The following is a 10,082-nucleotide window of genomic DNA, read 5'->3' as shown; positions in this document are numbered from 1 at the left end:
GAAGCTACCCAGTATGGCATAGCTCAACCAATTATCTCAGAAAAATTAATTTATTTTTACTTACGTAGCAACTAACTTCAAATTGCTGTATAATCACCCAATAGCCTCATTGGTCATAAATGCAGAATACCTACAATTCTCAAACTAAAAAAATTCATATGGGGATCGATAGATATCACTGAGGTGAGCGTAGCGGTATATGTTTTTTTTTTTGGGAAACAACAAAGGTCAAAGGTCAAATTTTTTTAAATCAATATTTCTCGAAAACCTCTTAATGGAAAATTTTGAAGTCATTCGATAGAGAATTTAATTCTCTTTAATTTGGTATACATATTTATACATATACCTTTTATAGTTTTCACAAAAATCTAATCTACGCAGAAAGAAGTTCTGCGCAGAAATACTTCGGCTTCTTTTCTGGCAACATAGAAAGGAGAATTCTACTTAGTTTGTTATTCGCGCGACAAACTTTTTTAAAAACGAAGTAAATTAGTACAAATTGTTAGTAATTTTCATTAGAGTTTGAGTAACTCCTTTCACTAAATGGCTTTTAATAACTTTAACCAGACCTTGACTTATTTTATTTTATTCATTTGAGTGCAGTTTTGACAAAATTTTCATGCTAAAAAATCTTTTGTTACACTACTTTATTTTATTCCTTTGATTGTACATGTTAAATAAAGCTTGGTTTTGAAAAATATTTTTTTTACATTATTTTATTTATTATCACTTAATTATGTAAACCCAAGAGTAGATCATGATAAAATATGTATATCGAATCAAAGATAATAGCTTGTGCTTTCTAAATAATATAAATTTCTTTGCCATTAATAATGCAGTTTTTTCCAAAAAAGGTTATTTCATGAAACAATAACATGTGTTCGTTTTTTAGTGGTTTTGGTTTAAATATATAAAAAACAATTTCAATTATGTATATCAGCTGAAAGATAAATTAATTATTTTTATGGTGACGTTATTCGTTTTTTAATCGCTTATGTGGTTCATAAGATATTAATATTAAACAAAAAAATCAAAAAACTTAACTTTAACCTTCTAAAACTTCTTTATATTTTACTTTCTCTAAATAATTTTCACATGGTTGGTGGGCGAAAAAGTTCTATTGATCTGCATTTTTGGTTTTTGCATAGCTGAACTGTGGGTATTCTAGATTTGTTCCAGGAAATAAAGAATAATTTAAATTAAAAATCCATAGTTTAACGTATTGTTTAGTATTTCCATTATAACACCAAATATATTTCAAATTCACATAGAATTAATAATTGTATACTTTGCGCACTTTTTTAGTACCTTTCTACTACCGTTTTCGCAAAAGGCGATCACATTCTTCCCCTTTCTCCTACTTCCAAAATACAAATCTAGATAAGGGAGTGTCAAATTTGAGCTGTCACAAATTACTTAGCCGTGTGTTATTGAATCATGGCCAACTCCCATCTTTTTGCCCGCGTTGACAATCAGCCGGTTTAATATTTATTTTGTTTCGTCCAAATTCGAGTTTTCATGCAGAAACATAAAGGAACGAATTTCCGCCACACCTTGTCAAATTTGGTTTGGAGACAAACCGGTTTCGCCGTTGTGCCATCTTCAGTGTCTCCAAACCAAATTTGACAAGGGATGACGGAAATTCGTTCCAAAATACATCATACAACCACCCTGTCGGAAACAACAACAGCCGAAAAGGAAACCCAATTGTTTATTAAACCATTCTTTCATAGTAACTATAATTTATAGGTCCGCCAAAAACCCCCAAAAACCATGAAAAATGCAATGGGGGACCGATAAAAGATCCTTAGTATTAAATAAACAATTGGGAATTATTATTGGAAGTCTTCTGAAAAGAACCAAAGTCCAGTTTAAGGGATACCTTAAATAGTTTCAAAATTATATCCTAGGTTATTTGGGGATTAAGAGTATATAATACTTGATTACAAGTAATGAATATTTGGCGCTTAAGCTTGTTATACGTGTTTGGCCGAGCTTCTCCTCCAATCCTCCAATTCATGTTCTGCTTCTTGATGTTGTGACACAAACCTACACTTTTACTCCACCTCCGAAGAATATTTTTTTTGGCTGAAGTACACTCAGCGGTTTGCCATTGTCTGCAGAGGGGCGACCACTATTTGGAAAACCTTTTTTTGATGTTGCTGGGACCAGAAATTGAACGATGGACCTCCCGAGTGGCGGTAGGCACATCTATGGCTCAATTTCGATGGATTGCCGCTGACGCGTTGATTCTGTTCATCCCATTATTCTATTTATAAGTTTCGAACTTCATTCAATTGTCTAATTTCGAAATGGGACAACGCGAGCACTTGTACGTGTTTAGTCGCATGTGTGTATGTGTGACATAGCGTAACCTGTATGGGCGACGTTCATAGCTCTCACACAATTTGAGTTTTATTATCAGCTTTTAAGGCTAAGGTTCGAGTCCTACAACCAAGTTTTTTTTTTTCGTTACTAATTATTATTTTTTACTATTTTTTTTTTATCGCTTTTCACATACTATTTAATTATTATTTTTTACAAATTTTATTTTTATCGCTTTTCACATACGAGCCGATTGCGATTCGCTTCACTTTAATAGCACAGTTTTGAATCATGTGTGGAAAATACTTTATGTATGTACATATCAGAGTTGTGAAAAATGCATTAATTTTTTAATGCATTAATGGTATTTAAAGCAAAAATGTTAATGTAAAAAATTAATGCATTAATTTATGAAATTTAATGCAAATGAATATTTCAATGCATTAATTCTGAAAAATGTAATGCTAATGAAATTTTTTTTTCTTGGATAATGCTAATGCTAGTGAAAAAATTTTTATGCACTAAAATGTTTAATACTTTTGCTCGTTTCCATTATTAAAAACCATTAAATTTTTTTCTAGTAAAATATATATAACCTCTTTTGGAAGGACTTGAAATAATTACTAATAGTTTTTTCAGCCTCATTATATTATGTGTATTTGTAGAAAAATTATTCTAAACATTGTTAGATGTTTTATGAAAATGAAAGCCAATGTGCACGCAACGCAGAGTGCTTTTGTAGATTTTTGTGTTGATTGTTGATGCATACCGATTACATATATTAAGTATGAGCCAAAAACGGACAGATAGCCAGTTTATCAGCGCATGTAAACGACTGAGGACCTACTCTGATCTAAATCAATGAATAAACCGTTTTTTAGTTCCATTTGTCAATGTGATTTTACCTATTTAACGACAAATGCCATTGAACTTGACATAGTGAAAACCAGCCTTAACGTCCGTCACTATCTATTTTGACCTTAAAATTCTACCCTCAACGTCAGCAAAGAATTTTTACTTCAAAATAAAATTAGTTAAAGGGTTTTTAATGATTGTTATAATTTTAATGCAATAAATTATTGCAACAGCATTCATTTAAACATTTTAATGTTAATAAAAAAATCTTTAGCATTATTTCTTCGGAATTAATGCATTGAAATTTTCATTTACATTAAATATCAAAAATTAATGCATTAATCTTTTTCATTTACATTAAAATGCTATGCATTAAAAAATTTAATGCATTTTTCACAACTCTGGTACGTATGTAGGTATGTTCGTGCATATTAGACTTCTGCATGAATCCATTCAAAACTACAAAAGATTCATTAATATTCTAATTGAATGAATGCTACTGGCATTGACTTTTATTGAATTTAAGTGAATAGGTGTGTTGATATTAGTATCGACATAGCAACATTCAAACGTTGTAAAAAAAATTGAATGAATATGAAGGACAATAACTTTATTATGAATATGAATATGTTTTTGAACTTCTCTTATACATACATGTTTGTTACTTGTAATCAACATATCAGTTTAGCTAGTGTGAAAACTAAGGCATGCGCTATTCCGTGGTCCTTCTGGCCGAAGGTGGACAGGGGGCGGTCGAGAGCACTCCTCACACTCACAAAGCCGCAGCTCTCACTTTTGGTGGGGGTTCTAACGGGTCACTGTCCAATCGGTATTCACGCAGTAAGGCTGAGAATACTACCGGACCCCGCATGTCGCAGTTGCCTAGAAGATGACGAGGTGGAATCACTTCAACACTACCTTCTTGGGTGCCCAGCATTTTCGAGGCTAAAGTTGAAGTACTTTGGCTTTCATATCCTTAATAGCCCCGAGGGGCTTTGGTGCATTGAGATTAGCCGAACTCGTAAATACATAATCGGCTCGGAGCATTTTATTGTGAAGTATTGGGTGCCGTTTAAATTGTGGTATCAGAAAGGACAATCTAATAATTGTCTAAGTGAGCTCCGGATGCATGGAGCTGTCACCTAACCTAAGCTAACCATTAACTCAAAAAACTCTAAAAACTCTAAAAACAACTAGAATTACTCCAAATCATATTGAAACAAGTTTCATGAAAAGAGTCATCCACAATCCGCAGAGTTATCTGATTTTGTAAGAAAAGAATAAATCAACTTCCATTTTTGTCAAATAACGTTACTCTCTTTAATTGCGTATATTTAAAGACCATCCGGTTCTATTGTTTTCTTTTTGCGAATAAGTGTACACATAATTATGTGCTACACGAGGGTCCAAGAACGTAAAAGAAAACCAATGCTTTTCCTTATTTGCGTATCATTGAAACATACGACTGCCACGTACGTGACGTATGGAAATGCCCATATGTAGTATACAAAATTCAGTTTATGTGGTAGCTGCCACGTCCCCTTTTCCAATAACTCCCAATCTTTCCATGAGTATGGGATTGATTTCATAACCCTCAACACCAAGTTCCAGTACTCTGCCATGAACACTTCCAGATATATGGAATATGAAAAATTCGGTTTGTGTGGGAGGTGCCACACCTCCTTTTCTAGAAACCGCCAAATATGCTCTACGACCTATTATCATGTCTACCAAATATACAGAAAAACTTCATAAAAATCGGTCGAGCCGTTTCGGAGGAGTACGACCACAAACATCCCCTGCAGGGAGTGACGTTAGCTTATACCTAACTTTAGTCTGTTTACGCGAACACTAGTGCTAACTATTAACTGTGTATTTTGTTCGAAAAAAGCTAACTACTTTTGTGGGGCGATGGCCGCAAAAAAGTCAGACCTGGATACCTCTGCATTACATGTCAACTAACTTGTAACTAACTACTTTTGGGCATAAAATATCAATAAGAAAAACAAAATATTTTTTTGTTTTTTTACTGTTTTATTTACTTATTTATTTACTTTATTTTATTACATTTCATATTTGTTTACATATTCTGCTCTGGGTGGCCCCATATTCGAACACCGTTAGACATAACTTCAAAATGATAGTATAAAATTTCGATCTTCCTTTTATTTGTCCTGAATATTAAAAAGAATCTGCGAAGTTCAGAAAAAAAGTGTATTGAAAGTAATTTTTGTATGAGGATATTTAATAGAATCTTGTAAAGAAAACCAACTCCCGATTGCGTCTGCATGACTCCTGCACGACTTTACAATTCACTTTAAGTTGGTTTTGTCATAGCTAATTAAAAGTGAGGTATTAATCGAAATCTCGCCAAAAAGCTAACTATAAGTTGGTTAGTTTTAACAATTGATAATTTTTCACTGCATGGTCGTGACACAAGATATTTATATATTAGATAATTACTGTTTGTTTTATAAAACATTCAAAGGCTTGGGAAGAGTCCAGAATCGAAATGTTTAGCATTTTTTAAAAGAATAAAATAAGTTTGAAAATTTTGTTAAAAACTAATAAAACGAGTTTCATGTTCAAATTGGAAAAGCAGCAAACAAAAATTTGTATCATGAAGGTATATGTTTTATTAAATATACTTTTACCCAAAAAATAAATATGTATATCAGTATATCTGTATTAACTATAAAACTATTAAATACCTAATAATTCCAATTTATGTAGATACAAACAAAATTAAAAACAACTGATATTAAAACTTACACGCTTCTCTATTCAGCACTGCCTTCTTCGTATATATTTTCTTATTATTGATTGTATGTCGAAATTATTCGAAAAACTTCTTATGCTGCGCATCTCCCCACATCTGCAAGCCCGCAATATAATACCACTTCACCAATTTGGCTTCAGGGAAAAACATGGAACAATCGAGCAGGTAAATCGCATAACAACCGAAATCCGAACAGCGTTTGAAAAGAGGGAATATTGCGCTGCAATATTTCTTGACGTCGCCCAGGCATTTGACCGCGTCTGGCTAGATGGTCTTATGTAGCCCATGCAATCGAAGCTGGAGTGCCACAAGGCAGTGTGCTTGGACCGATGTTGTATGTCTTATACACCGCGGATATTCCAACAAACGACCGCCTGATAATGTCCACTTTTGCCGATGACACTGTCATAATCAGTCGCTCCAAGTGTCCTCTACAAGCAACTGTGCTCCTAGGCAATCATATGGAAGCTGTTGCCAATTGGCTCGCAAACTGGCAAATAAAGGTTAACGAGCAAAAATGTAAGAAAGTTACATTTACAATGAATAAGAGTAACTGTCCGCCCTTGACTTTAAACAACGTACAAATACCACAAAGCAATCATGTCACTTACCTAGGGGTCCACCTGGACAGGCGACTTACTTGGCGAAACCACATAGTGGCTAAAAGGACTCATCTCAAGCTGAAGGCTAATACTCTCCACTGGCTTATTAACTCTCGCTCACCCCTGAGTCTGGAGTATAAAGTGCTTATTTACAATACAGTTTTAAAACCGATATGGACCTATGGATGTGAGTTATGGGGAAACGCCAGCAGCAGCAACATCGAAATCCTTCGTCGTGCGCAATCTAAAATCCTTCGAACAATCACCGGAGCACCTTGGTATATGCGAAATGAGAACATTCACCGCGACTTGAGAATACCAGAAGTACGAACCGAAATAGAACAACGGAAGACGAAATATGTATCGAAGCTTTTAGCGCACCCAAATCATTTAGCAAGATCTTTATTGCGTGTCAACAGGACCTCAAGACTACGTAGGAATGACTTACCAGCCCAGTCGTAATCTTTTCTTAGGGCCAGTTAAGAAAATACTCATCCCAACTAGGGGATGTAAATTAAGTGAATAGATTAAGATTCGAAAACTTATGGTTAGGCTCTTAGGCAGGGCAGATTCAATAAATAAAAAATAAATAAAAATAAAATTGATTTTAGTCAATTTGTTACAGCATACAACGTTTTTATTTTTATACTAGCCAATGCCCGCTTACTTCGCGGCGCCTAATAAGAACTTTTTCGTTGACCAATGCAAAAGAGCGTTTAAAAGCAAAAATAGTATGTAAAGTCAAAATTTTTGGTTTAAGTTGAAACCACTAAGGCGCAGTATCCTCCTCACCCATAGGTTAATAATAGTAATACTGTGATACCATATGGAATACCAATCCCTTTCGGTGTCATGAGCTTTGCCGATGGTCTTATTTCCACCTGTGAGATCTCTGCCAAGTATTCGTAATCTTTTTCAATGATCTTGCAACTACAACATTGGTGCGATGCGTATGCCTATAAAAGTTCTTATAAGGAAACTCAACAGCACAAAAGTGCGTGTTCTGTTATAGGAGGGTCAAGAATCCTCGTTGTCCCACGTGATGAAAAGTTTTCCGGTACATTGGCTAAATGAGTCGTGTGATCTCTTGTATATCTTTCAAATGAAGCAACTGATATACATACGGTGATATTTCCTTGTTAATTCGACACTTTTACAATACGGGGTGATATTTATGAATTGATTTTTAGGTAGATGCAAGATGTTATGATCGTGCATGAAGGCGTCAGACAAACTTAACGCCATCTTTCATTTAGAATCTGAAAACTAAATTCGTATAACTTAAACATAGGGCCAAAGCAGACCAACCACACGGTGTTTCTATACATTTCGGCTGCAGCGTCGTCCATTGGGTCTGCAAAACCATTGCTTACCATAAAATGAATACGTGTTATGAATTTCAACCTCGACTCCAGCGGCGCTCATCGGGTCAATTTATATCAAAAGAATTTTCCATCATACAGGTACATAGCTCATATTTAAAATTTGAATGAAATCGGTTAATAAATACGATTTTTATAAATAACTTCTCTCCAGCACCACCTAGCGAGTTTTCTTGTAGCAAGGAATAGGACCATGTACATATGTATGTAAGATAACCTCCGACGATCTGACGGAACTCTATTCAGTGGTTTTTGAGTTTAGACCGAACAAGGAAAACGGCTATCATTTTATGTATATAGGTATGTAGATAGGACAGTCGAATGATACTTGCGCGTTTACGTAAACGTATATCGATCCAGCCATTCCAATAATTACAACTTTTCGCCATAAGTACGGTATTGATAACTTATGTAGCTGTGCCAAATTTCAGAAAGTTAACGTGCGCGTTTCCAGAGATAAGTGAAATGAGAAGCATGGGGGTGCCACTCCCCCTTTTCCATTACTTACCACTTTTCGCCATAAGTACGGTATTGATAAAATATGAAGCTGTGTCGAATTTCAGGACGTTAGCGTAAGCGGTTCCAGAGATAAGCTATATGAGAAGTTCAGTTTGTATGGAAGGTGCCACGCCCCCTTTTCCAATACATTTGCAATATATGCTTAAGTGCTAAGTCTCAGTTTCCCAGCGTAATTGGTTTTAGAGATATATTGGTTTTTTACGTTTTAATCTGTATAAGAATTTTAGAAAGCTACATACAGAGTAAATTTTTGGTCGGAATATTTATTTTCAAGGTGCTGGCATATGTTCCAAATATGAACCAAATCGGTGCAGCCGTTGTTAGCAGCAACAACAAGAAGTTTTGATTTTTCTAGCGAAAAACCTTCCACACAGAACATACTGAACACACTTAATTGAATGTCAATAAAATTAAGTTTGTGGTTATATCAAGGCGAAATTTTGAGAACAGTCCGTTGCTAACTCTAAATATAAACAACGACGCACTGGAAAAAGTTAATACATTCAAATACCTAGGAATAATGATCGACGATAAACTAAAACAAACAAAATTTGTTCTAATTAGAGCTCTAGCAATATGTACATCGGTGAAAACTGCATTTTATTATATACATTAGCTTTTGCGTGATGCGCTTCCAAACATACAGACAGACCAAAATTATAAACATTTTAGATTTGGCTTCTGTTGATCTATTAATTTTTCTTTAACATCTATTATATACAGATATCGGCCTGTTGCAATTTCATAATTCTCAAATACTTTCGTTTGATACCCATATGGCAACATTTAGGTTATCTTATAAATTTAACTGAATTAAAGCTTCAAAAATATTTTCAAAAGTAAGCTTCCTAATCCTCTTTAATTTAATGTCCGTATTGTAATATTTCATTTATTTTACAAATTTAAATGAATACAATTTTTCAGGTAGTTGGCAAATCCCCTAATAATATTTTCGGCATTAAAATTTCCTAGCCTCTTTAAAAATAGGTGGCAACCTTCCACAAATTTATTTACTTTATTGTTTACTTTACCGTATGAATTGACCTAATTTGAAATTTTAAACACAGGTGGCAACTCGCTAATTTTTTTCTTCTTATTGTAAGCTACATCTCTAGCGATACATCGGTGAAAACTGCATTCAATTCCATGTTTTCGAGTGATGCACATATATATACAGACAGACAGAGAGCAAAAATTCTAAAAAAATTTTATTTGGCTTCTGTAGCTCTAACAAACACCCATCATAATAATTTTTCTTTAATATCTATAAGGTACAGACCTCGGCCTGTTGCAATTTTATTATAAGTATAGATATAGGTTTCATTTATTTTATCAATTTATTACAATAAAATTTTTCAAACTGGTGGCAGCCCTCCCTAAAAAAATTTTCGGTAATAAAATTTCCCGTGTACTTGTTCTGACCCGTCAAACATACTTTTAATGGGAGAAAATGCGTGACAACGCCAGGAAGAAAATTATCCAAAATTAACGCGATTTCTTAGCCACTTGAAACTTGCACTTTCTTGAGCTAGAATTCAGTGGGCTATAAAACTGCATACTTATCTTTTTTCTAAAAGCTCTTATTTAAAAAGTTTGGTGTTGTTTTAAAATTTTGTTGAA

This window comes from Rhagoletis pomonella, unplaced genomic scaffold (genome assembly GCF_013731165.1).
Source record: "Rhagoletis pomonella isolate Grant_MI unplaced genomic scaffold, Rhpom_1.0 Rhpom_scaffold_00005, whole genome shotgun sequence".
NCBI classification, from domain to species: domain Eukaryota; kingdom Metazoa; phylum Arthropoda; class Insecta; order Diptera; family Tephritidae; genus Rhagoletis; species Rhagoletis pomonella.
Note: the sequence above shows the minus strand (reverse complement) of the source record.